The 24,230-nt window shown below is 35.3% G+C and overlaps 1 protein-coding gene across 6 annotated transcripts in view; it reads left to right on the forward strand.

The window, feature by feature from the left end:
* Positions 1 to 24,230, forward strand: part of Fhos (Formin homology 2 domain containing) — a 758,651-nt gene that overhangs the window by 232,674 nt on the left and 501,747 nt on the right. The window lies entirely within an intron of this gene.

The following is a 24,230-nucleotide window of genomic DNA, read 5'->3' on the forward strand; positions in this document are numbered from 1 at the left end:
ATATTTTCAGACAGAAAAATTGTCACACCCATGTCTAAGGGGGGGCAAAAATTGCCCGCACTATAAATGAAGATGGTAGGCAGATTTAAATAAATCATAAAAATTATAAGTCCATGTCATTATATACTTGAGATATTAATCTACAACTACCTACAATCTTGTTTCTTCAGGTCAACAATTACATAGTCTACACAAATAAAACAAATAGTGCGGGCAATTTTTGCCCCCCCTTAGCAGTGCTAGGGTTAATGGTCCTCCTCTCCAAATATCCCATAAGAAATGTATCCTGTTGGTTTTTGATTCCAGTTTCCCAAAATCCTCAATGGAAAATGGCTTGTTCCTCTGTAGACATCTCATATTACTTCTGGCAGCAACTGGCTTAAATGTTTTGCTGCTAACCTATCAGAAATATGGTCGTTCCTAAATGACTGACTGCTAGTCTGGATCTAACATTTTATAGCACTGAATACGTCTATATTATTAGTACATTATATTCATTTTCCATTGGAAAAAATAATAGTAATACTCTATTTCTTTCACCATTTTTCCTGACCTACATACTTGTGTAAGCTTTACCGTAATTTCGTCGTCGCTTGCTAAATTATTCTTTCATAGTTTGTTAAACCGTTTCCGTTTTCTACCTTTCCGTATGTCAGCCGTGGCGAAAAGGCCATGGTGCCCCGAGCCACTGTGTAAGCTGCAACGTGCATAGCACCTATGGAGGGAGGCGGACAGCCGGAGGGGAAGAAAGAAATGAAAACGAAAACATAGGACACATTATCACAATCTAAAATTAACTGTCTTCAGAATGTCTCTGCGACAAAGTTTCAAAATCAGGAATTATGTCACTTACTGCCAATCGTAGTTGATCACGAAGGTATTTGTCTGTCAGTCGTGATCTAAATTTGATTTTTACTATTTTCATTGTTGAAAATAATTTTTTAAAAACGTAAGTTACAGCGAACATGGCTTCAACAGAGCAAGCGAAAGAACGAAGCTTCAAATATTTATTTTTTTCCAAAGATTTGAAAAGTTCAATATCTGTCAAGTCCTTACATCTAGCTTTCATTTAACGTCACATTGTAAATCTGTGAGTTTAAATTGAAAATCTAACCGCATTATTCGTACATCTGCTGTAAAAGAATCGACGTACAGGGATGATAATGATGATGATGATGATAATAATAATAATAATAATAATAATAATAACACTTAACCTTTTAATGTTTCATCAGTAACATGTAGTAACTTATAATGCCGTTTTATGTTATACAACCGTTTTCCTAGTAATACTTGTGAACAAATCATACATTTCATATTTTCATCATATTGTAAGCAAAAGAATGCATCCTCCCATCCTACTTGAAACTTTTTTTTTTATATAGGTACATGGTTTCGAGAGAGATATTGCGACGATACGCCACTCGCAGGTCCGAGACAAATACAAATAGAACGGAGTTTGACTCCAGTGAGTAAGAGGGTGGGGGTTGTAGGTAGAAAGCGAGAGAAAAGCACTGCGAGTCACAATGTGCTCGTGAGTCGCATTTTCGCCGCGGCTGCAGTATGTAATTAATTTTCACTGATACTTTCAACATCAGAAAGGTTATACGAGCCTTCGCTTCAATTAGGTGAAAGATAGGATAGATCAGAACATTCGTCAGACAACGCGAACACCCTTGCAGTTTCCTTCGCCTGTCCTCGAACCAAGGCAGTGAGATGGAAGACGGACGCAATTCAGTAATACCTTTCTATTGCAATCTATTGGGAATAGAGGTGTAACATTATGGTTGTTGGTAGAAATGCCGCCGAAGAACGCATATAGCCATTTTACGGATAAACGCTGTAATTCGAATCGTGAACCAATAGGGCGATTAACGTCTACGTGACTAATATTCATCATCATCATCATCATCATCATCATCATGGAATTAAGATCTTTACACCATTCTGTCCTCAAGACTAGAGAAATTTGAAACTATTAACATTATTGCCTTCAGGAGTTCAAGGTGAAAGGGGACTGATACACCAAAATTTAAGAGGTGATTCTACATGTTAAATAAAAAAAACTATTATTACACTTTTCCTTCGATGGAGCACTGTTAAGCAGGAAATAATAGTCCTTGCCCAATGTTTGCAGCGCTCTATTGCGGTAATGGCCCGAGAGAAATAGCCGATTGCTATACAAGCAGATAGGAAAAATAATTTGAACACTTAATGTTTTTAATATTTTTTTTTTTTTTTTGCAAATTAAATCGTTTAGCCATGGATTTAAATTGAATAATTGCAAAAATCGTAAAAATAAATCTTGCAACGCAGCGTCGACTGAGTGTAACAGAGGGGGGAGGTATTGCAGACCGCGCATGGTAGAGTTGTTGCAGCAGCCGTGATTGTCAAATACTTCATAGAAACATAACGATTTCTTCTAAAACGGTGAATGTTAGAGAAAAAGAACTTCTTTCGATTTTTCAATTTCCTCCTCATTATCTTTTACCAATTTCATTTTGGTGCAGTGGTTACCATCCATCCTGTGTACGTAATATAGGCCTAGCCTATGTAAAATTTGTTTGCAACCTCGTTACAAACCAAAATGCAGCTCTTGTTGAGCATTTATTTTTAAATGACAGTAAATTCGAATATTTCTATATAATTTTTCTGTAGATCGCCCCTGTAGATTACTTCATGTTATATGTCAGAATCATCCGACAGCTCGATTTATAAATAGGCCTATCGGTAATTTGTTTCTGTTTATGTAATGTTTAAAGCTATAATAATATAGTAATGAATAAAGGAATGACAAAATTCTGAGGAAATTATGTACAGCTTGATCGAATGTCTACAAAATTAATAGAATTTGTGATTGAAAGCAACAATAGAGGACATCGACAGCCCGTTGTCTGCAAGCATTATAAGAAGTCTGGGGCGAAAAGAGTGAGGCGGGGGCGAAGTCTTTGCATCTTAATTTTTGTGTTCCGATATTACTTCTGCTTCGGGTTTTGAGTTTAGGATCTTCTTTAGAGCACGACAATCCTCCATCTTTACGACATATTTTAGCCATTCTAATTTCTGCTAATGTATGTGTAGATTTATATTGGTAATATCTTATTGTGCGTGTTACATAATTATGATTATAAAGTTCACTACAATCTGCGGTAAATCTTGAAATGTATCCCGCGGATCCAGCCTGCAAACCAGAAGATCTACGAGTTACTGCTATAAATTTCATGAAATAAATTTAAACAAACAAGAATACTGTACAATCTACAAAACATAAAAAAGTGTTATAATTATTACTACTCCTATGAAAGTGAGCAAGTAAAGCGATTGGTTTGGAAGTAAATCCCGAAAAGACAACTATATGATTATGTCTCGTGACGAGAATATTGTACGAAAGGAAAATATAAAAATTGAAGATGTATCCTTCGAAGAGGTGGAAAAATTCAAATATCTTGGAGAAACAGTAACAAATATAAATGATACTCGGGAGGGAATTAAACGCAGAATAAATATGGAAATACCTGTTATTATTCGGTTCAGAAACTTTTGCCATCTAGTCTGCTGTCAAAAAATCTGAAAGTTAGAATTTATAAAACAATTATATTACCGGTTGTTCTATATGGTTGTGAAACTTGGACTCTCACTTTGAGAGAAGAACAGAGATTAAGGGTGTTTGAGAATAAGGTGCTTAGGAAAATATTTGGGGCTAAAAGGGATGAAGTTACAGGAGAATGGAGAAATTACACAACGCAGAACTGCACGCATTGTATTCTTCACCTGACATAATTATGAACATTAAATCCAGACGTTTGAGATGGACTGGGCATGTAGCACGTATGGGCGAATCCAGAAATGCATATAGAGTATTAATTGGGAGGCCGAAAAGAAAAAGATCTTTGTGGAGGCCGAGATGTAGATGGGAGGATAATATAAAAATGGATTTGAGGGAAGTGGGTTATGATGATAGAGACTGAATTAATCTTGCACAAGATAGGGACCGATGGTGGGCTTATGTGAGGGCGGCAATGAACCTGCGGGTTCCTTAAATGCCATTTGTAAGTAAGTAACTATGAAAATGAAGTTTTTTTTAAATTACTTTCTTTTCTTTCAAATTTAGTTTCCTATATCTAGCAGATTTATGATGTGCTTTTGTACTTCTTAATTTTGAGCAGTAGTAATTCATAAAATATATCCCTTCCAAAAAAATAAAAGTTATAAGTCACAGCTATCAGTAAACTCCGACAGCCGATTATTTTCATATGATGAACTCTCAGTTGCTGACTATAAGGCCTAAATTTAATTATTTTAATATAAATTACATAAGAAACTGCTTCGAGATGTCTTGAAGAGATAACGAATTACTGAGTGTGAAAACGATTCTATAATAGGCCGTTCCGCAGGTGAAGCGTATAATAATGATAACTGAGTGCCTCAAGAACACATTGTTTTCATTTATTACTCGCTTGCTACTGTATGTTATTAACGATAGCAGCCAAATCTGAATTAGCGTTATGTGCGTGTTAACTTCAACCAACTGATTCTACTTCAAGTTACGTGTTGGATTTTAGATTTCTGGCTTTCACTGTAACAGGGATACAGAGGCACGTAGAATACTTCACCCAGTTTCAGGAATAAAACTACAATTGTAATGGTATGACTGTTTTATTTTCGTTTCGGTTTTGAATGGACCTTCATCCCATACTGTTCGCAGCTGTCATTTAGCTCCAGTAGCGTATCCCTTAGTATCATCTCCTCTTCTGCTAATAACTCCATATCATCAGCAAATCTTATGCACTTTATTCTTCTTCCTCCTACTATCACTTCTCCCATGTTCTGAAAATAGTTCTTTACTAAATCCTTCAAATATAATATACAGAATGTTTCCGGGCTAGTGTTACAAACTTTTGAGGGATGATGGTGAAGGCCACATGTAACAGAAATGACCAGAGAGAGAGTCGAGAGTCTCCAGAGTCGAAAGTTATAAGCAAAAATAGTTGTGTGGAAATGGAATTGTAATTTGGCACCACGTGCTCTCCTTCCCTTAACCTTTGGAACAGTCGTGGAAATATGGTATGGGTCGGATGTCTTCTACGTGGGTACTTGCCCCGATACAATCTGTGAGCTTGTCTACTGTTCCCATTGGCTCATCCGTATTCGAAAATCATGTCTGCATATTGCGCTCTCGTGTACTCCTCCATTTCACTAGGGCTGATCGACTGGACACTGCAACTTGTACACATACACTGCTGTCTACACACGTGCATATCAGGACCGACCATGTCCGTTACACATTACGCCATCTGCATTGCTTTAGTTTAGTTCCCTGTCCCCACCCCTCATACAGCGCACTGAATGAAATACAGTAAGTAGACAACGTAAACAACGTCAGATGAATACAGTATGTGTAAGATGTACAGATAAATACACATAAATAAGGTGTAAGAGGAGAGGAATAAAATTATTTCATTTCCACACAACTATTTTTGCTTGTAACTTTCGACCCACTCATTTCCGGACCAGGGTTCTTATCTCAAATTTGTACATGTGCCCTTCCCCATCATCCCTGAAAGTTTGTAACACTAGCCCGGAAACACCCTGTATATGTTGAACAGGATAGGTGATAAAGGGCATCCTTGACATACTCTTCTCCCTATTTCACTTCCTTCTGACACTTCTTGTCCTGTCCTGACTTTGACTCGTTGTTTCATATAAAGATTACTGAACAGCCTTCTCTCTTTTCAATCCACATCAATTTTCTTTAGGATCCCCATCAGTTTATTCCAATTTACTCTGTCAAAAGACTTTTATGGGCCCACAAATACTATGTACACTTTTTCATTCTTCTCTAGGTATATCTCGTCTGTGATATGAGAAATAATTAATGAAGGACATGTAATACATTTTCTCTTCATATGAAGCGATATTCCGAAATTAGTTCTAGCTCACAACAAATTTTTCACTGTGATTCACTCAAAGTATATGCAAAACTCGCGATTAAAAATTAAATGAATGGTGGCACAGTTCTGTAACTGCTCTCGATGCCGAGATATTACTGAGAGGCTGCACGGCACGGCGAATTTTATACGCAATTTCGGAGCCTCATGCCCATAGCGCGAGAAAGTGGTGTCATTAGACGTGGCCACACAAGTTACCTTGATTCTTGGCAAAACTATTAATAACAATAGTATTCGACTGTGGCCCAATAAGCATTCGAAATTCTGCCATATTGTGTTCCACCGCGGATCCTGGAGCGAGTGCTCATATTCTGTTCGGGGAAAGACATATTTTGCGTCAGAAACCAGCCAGATAATTTGACCAAGCATAATTGGAACTCACGTCCGAGGGCAGTCCAGAGCAAGAATCCAGCTCGGAAGCCCGAGCTCTATGCCTGTGACGGAAAGCATTAGAGTCTGTAAAGGCCTATTCACAATGAAAATTAAACATAACCGTAACATAAACACAGAAGTTTGCGGTCAGGTTACCAGATGGGATCATTCACAATGATTCACATAAACAATGTCATTAACATTACTGTTAGATGTTAACATGAAAGTTTGCGAACTCCAAACTTTCATGCTTATGCTTACGTGATTTGCAAACAGAACACAATCGAGGAGCGCTGAAGTATACGACAGAATATGAGGAAATGGCGTCGTTGTTATGTTTCCATTTTTACCAAGTATTTCTGCGGTTATGTTTATGTTCCCATCGTGAATGATGGTATGACCACAGTCTAGTATAATACAGTCACGAAGCTTGAGTTTTGAGGATGCTAGGAGCAATAGACTGTGCTGGTACTATTTCGCATTGTCTGTAATGAGGCGATATTAGCGATCTTAGTGGCTAGCAACTATCTATGAATGTATATTTACTACGTATTGAGCTTCGTGACTGTATATACTAGACTGTGGTATGACTTCTTGATTTTACCGTAACGTTTACATTTTTAAGGGGTGAGGACGATATTTTTTGGTGAAAAATGGGTAATTTAAAAAAAGAATCTTCAAAATACTCTGTGATATGTGTAGAATACATTCTATAAAATTTTGTGGGTGTTTGTGTCCTCATCGGATGTTGAGATGTCATTTTTAAACTCCCTGCGCGCCCTTTGATTTTTGTTTCCGGAACTTCATTTTTTTTTTTTTTGCTATGTTGCCAGACAAAAATCGATATAATTTCTGAACTATTAAAGATACATGTATGAAATTTAGAACACACATTCTCTAGACTATTGGGAAACTTTTCTCTGTAACAGAAGTTTCCTAATTGAATTCACTTGAAAAATATGTCTGTCTGTTTTCAAGAAAGAAAATAAAAAAGTGTTATTAAATTTTAATTGTTTAGTTTACAAATGTAAGGACTAATATCAAAATTCTGTTACACACAGTTTGTAGAGTATGCTTTTACATGTAAATTTTAACAAACCGTTTGAATTTATCTTTAAAAATTGCTAAGATGTATCGGTTTTAGTAAAATCTTGCATTGGGAACATTTTTTTTTCAACTGTGGCCCCCATATACTTTTTTTTTTTCAAAATATTGGTATTTGGTTGAGTTTCTCTATATAAATAAGCGCTCTACGTAAAAAAATTATTTTACACGAAATAGGAAAGAAATTAAAAAAAAATACCGTCCTCTCCCCTCAAGTTAACACTTACGTTATGTTTAATTTTCATTGTGAATGAGCCTTAAGGATCGCAGTTGGGTTCTTATGGTTCTGTGACCATCTTTCGTTATCTGTCAAAACTTGAACATTGCAGAACGCGCCTTTTTAGCTCTGTCTTATTTCCTGTTCGTGGCCACCATCATTTGTCAGGAGCGGACTGAGACAGATGAAGCCGCCTGTAACTTTGTAACGCAGATTTCACGGATACGAAAACTGCTGCAGACGGCACGAACCTTAATCGTGACCTTTCTTTGAAATGATTTATTTTCAGTTCCATTCGCTCACATTCAGTTTCCAGTTTATGAATGGTAGATGTGATTTCATCACTATCTACTGATGTTATAATAGTATCGTCCGCATGCCGTAAACTGTTCATTTTCTTGTCCATTTATCACCACATATTCTTCTATATAGAACACAAAACTGAATATAAAAGACCATCTCAAACGTCTGGATTTAATGTTCCTAATTATGTTAAGTGAAGAATACAATGCGTGTAGTTCTGCGTTGTGTAACTATGAGTACATACATTACAGACATTAAACTTGCTAAAGAGATTTTCATCTCTAAGCGTGCAGACATATTTCTGTAATGTAAAGTAGGTACTAATTCGATATGGAGGGCAACTAGTTTGCTTGGGAACCTTCTCATATAGCTACATCACAAATGCCATTGTGAATTTTGACCTAAACATATACGAATTTTACATTACATTATTTACAGAGAATCTGAAAATTGTCACTAGCTGAGAAGTCATTATCTGGGTCAATATCAAAGCAAATTGCGGAGAAATGTGGCGAATCGCGTAAATTGAATTTGGACATTCACGTATTCAGGCGTGACAGCTCCACTCTGACATCATTTATGTTTTTTGACATTCACGTATTCAGGCATCTCACAGTACAATTTAAAACTGGTATTAATTATCTGTCGAGATTTTTTATACAATCTTGGTACAATAATTTCTGTTAAGAGTGACAGCTCCGCTTTGGCATCATCATTTGTATTTTTGGACATTACGTATTCTGGCATCTCACAGTACAATTTAAAACTGGTATTCATTATCTGTCGAGATTTTTTGTACAATCTTGGTACAATAATTTCTGTTAAGAGTGACAGCTCCACTTTGGCATAATCATTTATATTTTTGGACATTCACGTATTCAGGCATCTCACAGTACAATTTAAAACTGATATTCATTATCTGTCGAGATTATTTATACAATCTTGGTACAATAATTTATTTCTGTTAAGAGTGACAGCTCCACTTTGGCATATTCATTTATATTTTTGGACATTCATGTATTCAGGCATCTCACAGTACAATTTAAAACTGATACTCATTATCTGTCGAGATTTTTTGTACAATCTTGGTACAATAATTTCTGTTAAGAGTGACAGCTCCGCTTTGGCATCATCATTTGTATTATTTTACCATCTGGTTCTAAGTCTGCATCTATAGGGCAGTTCTGGTAATAATAATAATAATAATAATAATAATAATAATAATAATAATAATAATAATAATAATAATAATACAACTTAACTAAGGCTGGAAACAATAATTTCTGCATTTGTTGCAATATTGACGTTAGTTTTCATTGTCGAACTTACAAGAATGCAAGAGGAAGGTGCTATGACATATTTATGGTTCATGTTTCTAACTGAGCCTAGAGGGACGAGGAAATCATTAATACTTCGAGTCACGAGATTCAGTCACGGAGTTCAACCCGGATACCACTCAGATGCGCGTCTGCTCTAGTTGCAAACAACAATAACTAGGGTTATTGAGACACTGTGATATCAGAAGTGTGGCTAGTTCAGTGATTCACTTCTACAGAATGATACCAATTTTCATGCTCTCCCAACAAAATTTGTACTTCCAGACCTTATTTAGCCTGACAGACCGGTATTTCGGGTTAAGGGTTAAAGCATAATTGCCAAAACATCGTCTTAATAATGCCGAAAGAAGTAGTTAAAGACAAATTATATTTGAATTATAAAATTGTCTTAAATTAAAACTTTAAAAGTGTTAAAAAGTTAAAAAGCAATATACCTAACTTAATGACAGACGGGCCCCGTTTCAACACCGGTGTGATGTCATAATCAGTGTCTTACGAACTAGTGCCACTCCAGCTTATTGATTTTCGGCGATTGCTATTTAACACTTTTAATGTTTTAATTTGAGAAAGTTTTATAGTTTTATTTGAGTGTTAAAGTGAACAACATAAGAACAATATATTTCAATGTTAATTCCATATTGTCACATACATATAGTACATACATACATACATACAAACATACATACATGCATACATACATACATACATACATACATACATACATACATACATACAGACATACAACACATAGTGTCTTCTCGAGGGCAGGTCTTTCACTTCTAATCCAGCATTATCCAATCTTCCCTATTTTATACCTTCCTCTTAAGGCTGTTTCACAATAAACCGGGAACGGAAACGAGAACGGAAATAATGTTAAAGTAAATGCATTTAAATTTGAGCATTCACAATAGTTGATTGTAAATGCCCATATTTAAATATATTTAACAATATTTCCGTTCTCATTCTCCTTGTCGTTTCCGTTCACGGTTTATTGTGAACCAGCCTTTAGTCTCCGCATGTCCGTTTCATATTTTCATTTATTTATTAACGAAAATAATAAAAGTGGGAAAAATCACCACCAATACTAACATCTTACTTTCACATATAAGGCCTGGTGGTCTATTTCGGCCTTCTGCCAGCGTTTTGGGAAATCCTTAGGAAGTTAAAAACAATATTAATTATTTCATTGAACAAAAACTAATAGAGTAGTATAGACCATTCGGAATATCGTGAAACCTAGCTGCACGTCGGGGTAAGAAGAAAATGGAGTGAGAAGCTTTCCTTTCTCGCTGCGTTTCTACTTGTAGAGTAAATACATGTCTCAAGCATTTGATGAAGTGGGTATGCAGTTTGGAGACAAAACTGCTGTTGAATTTTAGCCGTACTCTAATGTTAACACCTTTAGTCTTTTCGACAGGATAGAAATTTGTGAAAAGACTGTGTTGCGGTAAAGTTCTCCAAGTTCGAAGCTGTTGAAGTAAGCATATGCCTCTCAAGGAGATATGCTTACGCATTTTGAATAAACATAAGTTTTGACATGTTTGGAATCCAACTGGGGAACAAATTTGGTTTAGAAGTGAGGCATTAGAGTAACTTTGCTGAGTTATTACAGAGGAAACGTATGAGTGAAAATAAACATGGAGGTAGGTCTCCTGCATGATTTGTATGCAAATCTGCGGTTGGAACACATGTTCACGCGGAAGCCAGACTGTAAACAATGGGGTCTTCAACACCTTATCATAGCAGTCAGTATCTACAAGGAAGTGAGCTGCAAGAGAAAGGTCTTATCTTTATGATAATTGTGTTTGTTGCCATTGTCAAGGCCCATAAACGAGAACTAAATTGTCTACACTCTACAGTGTTCACGAGAAAGTCATAAATTGAAAAGAGAAACAGTAACCCTTCGAATCAAAGTATACCACCTCTTTTTCTTAAGTCGTTGTCTGACTTGCTGAATTTTAGAAAGCGTTTTAACCACGAGAAAAGATTCATCGGTAGCATTTATTATTATTATTATTATTATTATTATTATTATTATTATTATTATTATTATTATTAGAGTGAGATTATCTGTGAATCTTTCATAAGAAATGTCAGCTTCCGTATCACTTCTAAAGAACTGAGAGTTCACAAAATGTTCCACACTACAAATTCTAAATCTCTTCCTCCGGTCTCTAAATAGGCCTACATAAAAAATGCTAATATGCAAGGTTGTTAAATCAATCCATTTAAAGTACAGTAGTGGCTATATGTTAAGTGATTTAATTTATGTTATATAATCTGTAAACTTCAGTATTTTTTTTTATTTTTATATTATAATCTCTGACTATATTAATTCATGTAAATATTTGTTTTATTATATGTTTGTTTTAATTACATTACCAGTAGTTAACCTTATTCATTCTATTTCTTTACTAATATTACATTATTGTTCTTAAAGCTGTAACACTATTATAAAATTTGTAGTATTTGTTTTTATTGTATTATTGTGCTGGACTATAATAATTTATTGGCCAACGGCTGTTGATCAGCACATAAATAAATAAATAAATAAATAATATTTATTATTATTATTATTATTATTATTATTATTATTATTTTAAGATCTTTCAGAAGTTTTCTTCTGAACTTACTTCCTACTCAATAGTAATTCTTCTTCTTCTTCTTCTTCTTCTTCTTCTTCAAGTATTAGGCCAAATGGCCTCTGTTACGATCTCAGAGTTGAATTTTCAATCCAGCGCATCTTTGGACGACCGAGAGATCTCTTCCCGTTTGGACGATAGTGGAGCATGACTTTTGGGATTCTATCTCTACGCATGCGATGCAGATGATTTATCCAGATGTTCTGATAATAATGTTTTACATGGTTAATTACAGGTTCTAGTTGCAATTCTTCCATTACATCTTCATTGCATTTGTGATCCCATTTCGTATATCCCGCGGTATATCTCATAAATTTCATTTCATTAGCAGTTATTCTGCTTTCGTCTTTCTTCCTCAATGCCCATGCCTCACTGCAGTAGCAAAGTACAAAAGTGGGAACCCCACCAATTCTACCCTTTCGGGCCGGCAACCCGTTGGGCAGTTATTTCATAACTGCTTTCAAATCTCACACAATAAGCCTCAATAGTAATTGATTTTCATAAATAGCAAAGTACTTCTTTTCAAGCGCTTCGCGTGACGCAATTACCGCTTCAGGGCAACACATAAGTTTTGAAACCGTATCCTTGCTAAAGAGAGAGAATTCTCCATTAATGTGTAAAATTCTAATTCTACGTCGCTTAAGCTTAATCCACAAACGATACTACATAAATTACAGTAGAAACTGATTAAAATATTGTTAAGATATCATTATTAATTTAATCCATGTGCATTGCTGTACAATTGATTGATACTGCAGGAATTTTTTACGACCAGTAAGTAATTAACTTTCTCACGGACTTCTTACTTTGTTACGAAGCAAGTTTTTACAACATCCTGTCGGTACAGATTTAGTACCCCGAGGAAGGTGGGACATTGTTTCACGCTTGCGTGTGCTGCACTTGACAAGTACAGCATAAATACTTGTCGCTTACTAGTCTGTGACGGACAGGAAATAGGTGATAAAGTATATTAAATATAATTACGAACCAAGCAACCGTTTACGTATATAGAATTGTTTTGGAGACGCAAGTTCTACCTTGCTTTGAAATATGTGTTTTTACTTATTAAAAATTGACTTACAACAATACAATGGTGCTCACTATTCTTATACAGATGACACAGTTTTACTTTTTGGTGGAAAAACCTGGTATGATGCATATAATAATTCAAATAATGGACTTAAATTAATAAAAAAATGGTTTGACATAAATTATCTTTCTATCAACGAAAATAAAACCATAATTATTCCATTCTCACTATCTGAAAAATGTAACAAGCCTCCTACATCTACATTAAGTATTAAATTACATAATTCTGATTGTTGTCTTATACAGTGTAAATGTCCGATTATTAAAGAGTCCTCTGAAGTTAAGTATTTAGGCATAATTTTCGATAATCATTTAAAATTGAACCAACAAATTAATTACCTTTGTGATAAATTACGTAAAATAGTATATTATTTTGTTTTATTGAGGAATTACTTGTCAATAAGTTTATTACGTACAATATATTTAACTTTATTTCAATCGGTAATTATGTATGGAATTATAGGATGGGGTAGCTCATTTAAATCCAATTTTAATCCACTTTATTTATTACAGAAGAAAATAATTAAAATATGTCTTCATAAACCTATTGATTTTCCATCTCAAAATTTGTTTCTAGACTTTAATGTACTTAAGGTAAGACAACTTTATTATATTGTGTTAATAAAATTCATACATAAAAATCGAAATAATTTTGAATTGTATTCTCATAGTTATGAAACAAAAGGTATGAATTCTTTAAGATTGTTTGAACCAAAATGCAACACTGTTACAGTATTTAATCATAGTAGTAATTTAGGCCCAAGAATATATAACAAATTTGTATTTAAATATCCTAATCTTGTCAATTCTAATAGTTCTAGTATTAAATTTAAAAAGTTTTGTATAGATTTTATAAAAATTGAAAAATTGTAAATTTAAATTTATATACTATAATTACACAGTAGACATAAGACAAATTCTATTGTATAATAAATTAATTTCAATTCAGGAATCCGCCCTGAGCACGAGGTCTGCTCTTTCAGGGGCGAGCTAAAGTTTTTCTGTATATATTATATTTTATGTTACAATTATCAGCAAAATAATAAATAAATAAATAAATAAATAAATAAATAAATAAATAAATAAATAAATAGGATAATAGTAGTGAACCGGTAAGAAATACCAACTTAATATTGATTAAATATAGGCTATCGGATATATCGTTATCGTTTAGGTGGTGCACTGGTTAAGATGCTCGCCCCTGGAACCGTATGTCTCTGGTTTAAATTCTGTCGAGGGCTTCTACATTCCATTACAGACTGCTAAGCCTACAAAGGATAGAAATATAAAATGCACTGTTACCAAGTCACGCGATAAAAGAAGATAGAATTAAAGCAAAACTTTATACACTCTTTGCCAGTTTTAACAATGCAATGTGGGGTAACTGTAGCTCACTCATTACTTTTCTTTGGAGAAGACAGTAAAACCAACTCTCTGACCTGGCTATGAAGAACCTTACGTCTACTGCATCAATTATTCATGGCGATTTAGTAATGCATGGCGTTGCTACAGGTTTAATACAATAAAATTAGTCTATGAATTTACTGCGGACATTTCGGATCACAATACTCACAACCGTGAATTGCACAGAACTAAGCTAGTAAGTGTCTGTAAATGATAGGTTTAGACTATGTCACGTGATCATAACCAGTGAATTGCAGAGCAGCTAAGCTAGTAAGTGTCTATAAGTGATAGGTTCAGACTATGCCACGTGATCATAACCAGTGAATTGCACAGCAACTAAGCTAGTAAGTGTCTGTAAATGATAGGTTTAGGCTATGTGACGTGATCATAACCAGTGAATTGCAGAGCAACTAAGCTAGTAAGTGTCTATAAGTGATAGGTTCAGACTATGTCACGTGATCATAACCGAGAATTGCAGAGCTACTAGCTACTAAGCTAGTAAGTGTCTTAAATGATAGGTTTAGACTATGTGACGTGATCATAACCAGTGAATTGCAGAGCAACTAAGCTAGTAAGTGTCTATAAGTGATAGATTCAGACTATGTCACGTGATCATAACCAGTGAATTGCACAGCAACTAAGCTAGTAAGTGTCTATAAGTGATAGGTTCAGACTATGCCACGTGATCATAACCAGTGAATTGCAGAGCAACTAAGCTAGTAAGTGTCTATAAGTGATAGGTTCAGACTATGCCACGTGATCATAACCAGTGAATTGCAGAGCAGCTAAGCTAGTAAGTGTCTATAAGTGATAGGTTCAGACTATGTCACGTGATCATAACCAGTGAATTTCAGAGCAACTAAGCTAGTAAGTGTCTATAAGTGATAGGTTCAGACTTTGTCACGTGATCATAACCAGTGAATTGCAGAGCAACTAAGCTAGTAAGTGTCTGTAAATGATAGGTTTAGACTATGTCACGTGATCATAACCAGTGCATTGCAGAGCAGCTAAGCTAGTAAGTGTCTATAAGTGATAGGTTCAGACTATGCCACGTGATCATAACCAGTGAATTGCACAGCAACTAAGCTAGTAAGTGTCTATAAGTGATAGGTTCAGACTATGTCACGTGATCATAACCAGTGAATTGCAGAGCAGCTAAGCTAGTAAGTGTCTATAAGTGATAGGTTCAGACTATGCCACGTGATCATAACCAGCGAATTGCAGAGCAACTAAGTTAGTAAGTGTCTATAAGTGATAGGTTCAGACTATGTCACGTGATCATAACCAGTGAATTGCACAGCAACTAAGCTAGTAAGTGTCTATAAGTGATAGGTTCAGACTATGTCACATGATCATAACTAGTGAATTGCAGAGCAACTAAGCTAGTAAGTGTCTATAAGTGATAGGTTCAGACTATGTCATGTGATCATAACCAGTGAATTGCAGAGCAACTAAGCTAGTAAGTGTCTGTAAATGATAGGTTTAGACTATGTGACGGAATCATAACTAGTAAATTTCAATAATAAAGTACTCTGCAGATTAGTTGGGACAAACAGAAACTTAGAGATACAAGCTTGATTTGAACATTTATTATTATTATTTTTATTTTTTTTTTTTTTTACATTTTAATAAGAAATGCGACCTTCTTTCACTTTAATTACTTCTTTCACCCTCTTACATATTGAATCAATGAGTTTTGCCCACATTTCCTTCACTTCTGGGATGTTGTACCAGACTTCGATGCCACGCTCGGTCATCATCTTTTATGGTGCTTGACAATCTTTGACACACTGGATTCCCTAACGTCAACTGCATCTGCTATCCCCCTTAGGCACATCTCCGTATTTTCATCCAGAACAATAATCTTTGCTCGTTTATGAGGTGCGATATACAATACATAGAAAACTAAAAGAATTCTTCCAAAAGTAATATCAGGTAAGATGGTATCACTCTTGCACGAATGATTGCCTATTTCGAGAGAGGCATTGGCGCTGCGTTATACTCCAGCCGTGGCGAAAAGTAATCGTGCGCCGAGCCACTGTGTAACCTGCAACGTGCATAGCACCTATGGAGGGAGGCGGACACCCGAAGAGGAAGTGAAGCAACTGTCTCACTTATTAACGGATTTTCATTTTCCTTACGTCAAGCACTTAAATATAATTTTATACAGTACAAGGTTACAAACTAATGTTTAGTACGTATAACGAAGAAAGAAATGAACAAGAAAACATAGGATACATTATTATCACAACCTATTAACTGACTTCAGAAAGTCTCTGCGACAGAGTTTCAAAATCAGGAATTATGTCACTGCCAGTCGTAGTTGATCACGAAGGTATTTGTCTGTTTTCACTATTTTCATTGCTGAAAATAATTTTTCACAAAGATAAGTTGTAGCGAACATGGCTTCAAGAAAGCAAGCGAAAGAACGAAGCTGCCGATATTTATTTTTTGGCAAAGATTTGAAAAGTTGAACATTTGTCAAGTCCTTACATCTATCATTCATTTAACATCACATTCTAAATCTATGAGTTTAAATTGAAGATCTAACCGCATTAATCGTACTTCTGCTGAAAAAGGATCAAAGTACAGAGATGATGATGATGATGATGATGATAACAATAATAATAATAATAACAATAATAATAATAATAACACTTAACCTTTTAATGTATCATGAATGACATGTAGTATAATGCTGTTTTATGTTATACAACCTCGTAATACTTGTGAACAAATCATACATTTAATATTCTCATCATATTGGCAGCAAAAAATGTGTCCTCCCATCCTACTTGAAACTTTCGTTTTTGTAGAGGTACATGGTTTCGAGAGCAACATTGCGATGATACGCCACTCGCAGGTCAGAGACAAATACAAATGGAACGGAGTTTGACTCCAATGAGTGAGAGGGTGGGGGTTGTGGGAGGTAGGAAATGCACAGCTATCATTGCGAGCCACAATGTGCTCGTGAGTCACATTTTCGCCATGGCTGTACTATACGATCCAGTGTTTATGCTTTAGTTCGCCTACTGGCCGCCGGCAATCATTCGTGCAACGAGTAATATTTAATGTGTCCTAACATCACTAAATATGAATTCAGACTAAATAGAGTAAGGAACTGTCTGTTAAATTAATGGTCTTTACTGGTTCATCTCTGTGCTGTTCCAAAACGAAGGGTACAGAGCAACAGTGCAATTTATTGTGTAACGTAAAATTCGGTCTTGTCCCAACTAATCTGCACAGTACTGTAATAATGTGCTTGTTGGGTATCGAACTGAGCGTTACGTGATGGTGTGAGTGGAATGTGCCGTGTAGTTGCGCTCCTCCTCGATTCCGCATAATAACAGCGCATAAACCAGGAATGGGTGGACGGAGATGCAGCTTTCAATTATCACGAGGGCTTTTTAATTTAAGAACTTCCATTAGCAATTCAGACTGCTGCACCACGACACAGCACGGCATGTCTCAGATCACTTCCCCGAGGGCGCATTCCTCTGTTGTGGTAGCGATTCCCAACGTGTGGAGCGCGACAGAATGTTAAAAGATTCAATGGAGATAGACGCTCGAACACGCAAAGTAATTTTATACAAATTTTCCGAGTATCATCTTCACATCGGTTACTCTACATCTTTTAATACAATAAATGTTTGTCTCGAGTCCTCTTAGCAGCAGTGCCGGATTTAGGCCTCGGCAACCTAGACAGTTACTTAGGGTGGCATCTTGTTTCTCTCTTTCCTTTCCTTTTTCCTTTTTTTCAGTGAAATTTTTTTTTAAAACATTTGTTGGTAAATCTTTTCTGAAGTTTGTTCTTGAACACCTTGTGGAAGTCGCACATTGTTTTGCTATCGCATTGCCGCGGTTGCGATGAGAGTAAAAGGAAAGTGTGCAGCTGCGTAATTATATTTCAATGCCGGTATCACGTTATTATTCTATGAAATTGCTTAAATTTAACTGCTTGTGTAAACAAGAAAGCGTTGTTGAAAATCAAATTGTAGGCCTATGTGTGTATTTATCGCTATGAATATGTATGTCTGTATGTATTTATTAACACTACAATTGGGTATACACCCGGTGGCAGTGATATATAATATACAATAATACCATTACAATTATACAATAATTACAGCAATAAAAGAAAAAAAAAACAAAACTAAATGTGTTTCTAACTATAAATACATAGATAGATTTTTGGAATAGATCTAACTATAAATAAATAGATGCAATAAATAAACCTAGGACTATAAATAAAAACTATTCTATAACAACGTCTACAATAAGCAAAAGTAAACCTAACTTATAATACTTCTATTTCACCCAACTATTACCAATTTAAGTAATTACATATCACCTTAATTAATTACAAATCAACTTAATTACATATCATCTTAATTAATTACATATCACCTTAATTTATTTACATATCAACTAAATTGCATATACTCTTAATTAATTAAATATCAACTTAATTAATTACATGACACAACTTAGATAATAATTACACTGCACCTACAATTACATTTTCAGTCTAATCTTCTCAACCTTTCCTTAAATGTATTGATTTTGAGAGGACCACCCTGAAAGATTGCAGCAGGTAAGCTGTTCCAGTCTACTATTGTGCGGTTAACAAAGGAAAATTTTGCCACGTCCGTTCTTTGTTTTCTACATTTAAACTTCCTAATAGTAAACGTGCCAGCCCATCGTGACACTCGGTTAAGAGCACCGCGACGGGTATGAATAGGCCCTCCCCGAAACGCGCCCGGAGACGTTTAAGTAACCACAACTCTCAGTTACATTCACAATATAATACAAGTTCATCGTTAACAATACTATTTAATCACGTTCAGCATGTATACTATATAATTCGATATGAAAGGTTTATTCCGTAATGAGGTGGAGTTTATTTTTCAATTTACTTTCTACTTCCTACCGAAGTAACAAATATTAGTAATAATCCAATAGCTGTACCATATTAGGTTATATGTCACTGTTGATAATGATTCGCCCGTCGGACGTGGACGTTAAGCCTGGTAACCCCCTTGGTGCTATTCGACAGGAGTAGGCTAAGTGCCGGCACCGGGTGTCCCCTTCTCCCTTCCTCATCATCACTCATTCCATACACTACCCTTACACGAGCACTTAAACATATTCTCAGCCTAGTACACGACATAACTCTCCACAGACACACATCATGTACAGCGTGGTCCGCCGAAGTGGTGTGCAACTAGAAAATGGGTCCTACTATCTATCCCCAATATGTGGAACCCAATTCACTACGTAGGCATTAGATACATACATATCACTCACAAATGATTAATCCCTTTAGTAGCTAACAAAGAATGAGGTGAACTGCACACATGCAACGTCCGGAAAACGAACTGAACTTGGATGCATATAACAGACGCACTGTGGATGGCACTGTTTCTGCACGTCCCGTAACGTCATAATATATGAAGAACTCTGTATGCGGTCTGTTCAGGATACCGGCCTAAGTCCCGATGCTACTATTCAAGGCAGAATCTCTGTAACTTTCGCATAATGTATTTAGAAGTTCAGCTATTTTGCTCTTTCATTTTTAGTCTTGTTACTTTAAGAAATATGATTTATATTATGATATATTCTAATACGATTTTTCTCTTTCTTTTTCAGGTAAGTTCCGAAGTCGGTGATTGTTGCTGGTAAATTAGATGAGTACACAGAACTTATTCTACTATTCAATAACTATAATTAAAATGCAGTAGGTTATTTATAAACATTTCTTTCTGTCCATGCCATACACCATAGAGGCGTCGTCATATTCATGCACTCGTCGTCTTCCATTCTCAGTTTTACTTCCTACTTATACGAAGTATGAAGATAAAAAAAATAGTGATGCTGCAAACAATCAAGACATCGTATTATTTGAAACCATTCTGTATCCTTCAGGAAATATTCTAAGAAAAAAATTACTCCATTCGAACTTGTGTGGGGCAGTTGGATGTAACCTTAAGTTCATCTTCAATATACAACAGACAGTTTCTCCTCTTGATTGGGAATGAGAAAAGATAATGATTATGATGGTAAGAATAGTAAATCTACTCATGCAATTGAATTTATTTAATTTTAGTTATTTGTTTATTAGTAGTTTAATGTTTTACTTATTTATCGCGTGACATAAACAGATCCAACATGATGGAGGGGAGGGATACGAGGATTAGAGAGAAAGGCAATCACATTTGGTTATAAAACCCAATCCATCAATTCCCCTCCGCTATTTATGAAAGCTTATGTTATTGTCGTTTCCCCTCTCTCAGTACTGTTATTGTTCTTCACCCTGCATGATATAACAGAGTTCGGCTTATGGTTCCCCTCCTTTACGTCACTCTATGCAATTTGGTGTATAATTTACATGTTCAGTAATTACTTTGTTCCCGAGAAGGGGTTTTTAGAAAGAGATGTACAAAAAATGTAATGAAGGTTACACCCAGAGGCAGGGCCGGTTTGAGACCATCAATATCTGTGCTACTGGATAGGACCCTTCCCACACTGGGTCCCGACAATGCTTACTGTAGTTTAGGATTATTATGCAGGTTTCATATGTTGTAATCATTTCAAATTTGAACTAAGTCAATCATGAGCATTCTTTTGCATGATTATCTGCACGTATTATTGCTTTTGTATTGTTATATGGTGTTTTCCCGTTACACATTTAACTCGCGGACAATTGTCTCCAATGGACGAAAAATATATACGAACTAATTGAGATCTGTTATATATTTATTCATTGCCATCATAATAAATCATAATCATCATCATCATCATCATCATCATCATCATCATCATCATCATCAGAGCTGTACGCAGAATTTTTAAAAGAGGAGAATTTGTATGTATGTATGTATGTATGTATGTATGTATTCACACTGCAAATGGGTAAATACCCGGTGCCAGTGGTAACTAATTACACTCAATAATGACAATTAATAATAAATTAATAATAATAATAATAAATAATAACAATAGTATAATGCGGATGACGTGAATATGTTAAGAGAAAATACACAAACGATTAGGGAAAACACGGAAATTCTACTTGAAGCAAGTAAAGCGATCGGTTTGGAAGTAAATCCCCAAAAGACAAAATATATGAATATGTCTCGTGACCAGAATATTGTACGAAATGGAAATATAAAAATTGGAGATTTATCCTTCGAAGAGGTGAAAAAATTCAAATATCTTGGCGCAACAGTAACAAATATAAATGACACTCGGGAGGAAATTAAACGCAGAATAAATATGGGAAATGCGTGTTATTATTCGGTTGAGAAGCTCTTATCATCCAGTCTGCTGTCCAAAAATCTGAAAGTTAGAATTTATAAAACAATTATATTACCGGTTCTTCTGTATGGTTGTGAAACTGGGACTCTCACTCTGAGAGAGGAACATAGGTTAAGGGTGTTTGAGAATAAGGTGCTTAGGAAAATATTTGGGGCTAATCGGGATGAAGTTACAGGAGAATGGAGAAAGTTACACAACACAGAACTGCACGCATTGTATTCTTCACCTAACATAATTAGGAACTTAAAATCCAGACGTTTGAGATGGGCAGGGCATGTAGCACGTATGGGCGAATCCAGAAATGCATATAGATTGTTAGTTGGGAGACCGGAGGGAAAAAGACCTTTAGGAAGGCCGAGACGTAGATGGGAGGATAATATTAAAATGGATTTGAGGGAGGTGGGATATGATGATAGAGACTGGATTAATCTTGCACAGGATAGGGACCGCTGGCGGGCTTATGTGAGGGCGGCAATGAACCTTCGGGTTCCTTAAAAGCCATTTGTAAGTAAGTAATAGTATAATAATATTAACAAGGGGCATCCTAAATTAAATGAAGCACGATCACTTAAAATAACATTTAAAGTAAATCTAATTTGTATCTTAACCCTAAGTTCGAACTAAAACCCACGAGTATGATATGTTTATACATACACAAGTACCTTTCAGCACTACACTCATTTCTCTGTCAAGTCACTCACTGAACTGGAACTACGAACATTTCACTGATACTTTCCTAATTTCACTAACACTTCAAAAATATTTCACTGTTCACATACATTTCACTATCACTATAAACTATAAAACTTCACTGACAAACAGACTTCACACTTCACTGACACTACACACTTCACTGACACAACACACTTCTTCACTGATACAACACTTCAAATAATATAACATCAATTACACCCTTTAAGTAGTGTGCATAATATACTACCGTCTGTTAGTAAAGTCCTTAAGCCTAATTTTTAAATACATTTTTGGTTATTGGTAAAGCCTTTAGTAAGTCTGCTTGTAAAGCATTCCAGTCCCTGTTAGTATTGTACGATTGGGAAAAGAAAACTTTTCAGAGTCCGTCCTCGGTCTTCTTTCCCTCAAATTATATGAGTGGTCGTTCCTTGAAAAGTAATTTGGCGGCTGCAACCTATTTTTTAATTCTCTCCAGACAGGCTTACATCTGTATGTTTTGAACATTGCACATAATCGAATTCGCGTTCTCCTGTCCGTGAGTGTGTCCCATTTTAATGTTGAGTTATTACGACAACGCTTGAGAGCCCGTTTTTTAATATTTTTCAATGTCTTAATATGTTCTAATCTGTAAGGATCCCAACATGCAGCACCATATTCCATTACTGGACGAACTAGTGAAGGGAGGAAATATTAATTTTTAATAAAGTAGTTTAGTTAAACGTTTTAATAAGCTGTTTATATATATATATATATATATATATATATATATATATTATTGCTAGTAAGTTTGAAATGAATACAAATTAATAAATACAATGAAAGATAAACTAGCCCACTCCTGAATAAGACTCGTGCTCATTACAATATCATTATTTCAAATGGAATGTATAAATCAGGTATTGTATAGCACATTGAAATATTTTACTATTCTATTTTCTAACTCGCTGATTTTTTTTTTCTCAAATGGGGAGGACGTTAAATCTCTGACCTTTTCCTATGCATGGCTTTGATCTTCATCATACTTGCAAGTAAAAAGACTTTATAGTTTTTTATTGCTTTCTGACAGCGTTTTGAGTGTTTCCCCACTTATTTTCTACGTCTTACTTGAAAATTTAGGAGACGCTGAGGCATTATTCTCTGTCTATCTCTGTTTCTGTTATGTTACTGATTGTATCAGAAATTCGCACTGACTTGTTAAAATTTAGAATTCTTGTTCGCATATCAAAATGAAGAGTACAATTCTCTTAAGGGTCATGTCATCATCTAATTCGGTATATTACTGAAAACTTTAGTGTTTTTCTTATCAAAATTGGTAAAGAAAAATTATCACCACTGAAACAGTCTTCCTTTCCTACTTTTTCATTCATTCTGTTCTGCCCAAGGACAGATCTTTCACTCCAAACCCAGTTTTCTCCAATATTTCCTATTTTCTGCCCTCCTTATTGTCTCGGCATATGATCCATATACTGTATCTTAATGTTGTCTATCATCTGATGTCTTCTTCTGCCCCGAACTCTTCTCCCGTTCACCATTCCTTCCAGTGCATACTTTTTCACTAGGAACTGCAATCAATTTTGCAGTAATATACTGAATCAGAAGATGATATCACCCTTAAGAGAATTTTAACTTCGATCGTTTTTCCTTGTACTCTTCACATTTTTTTGATTTGGAAGTAGTATTCTAAATATTTAAATGCAGCTAACTATTTTTTAATAAAGTTGTCATATACAATACATTTTTTTTGCGAATTATCCGTGATGAAACAATTCACGGAGGGCCAAGACCAACCTACCTACTGTTGATC

This window comes from Periplaneta americana, chromosome 1, assembly GCF_040183065.1.
Source record: "Periplaneta americana isolate PAMFEO1 chromosome 1, P.americana_PAMFEO1_priV1, whole genome shotgun sequence".
In the NCBI taxonomy this organism is placed as follows: domain Eukaryota; kingdom Metazoa; phylum Arthropoda; class Insecta; order Blattodea; family Blattidae; genus Periplaneta; species Periplaneta americana.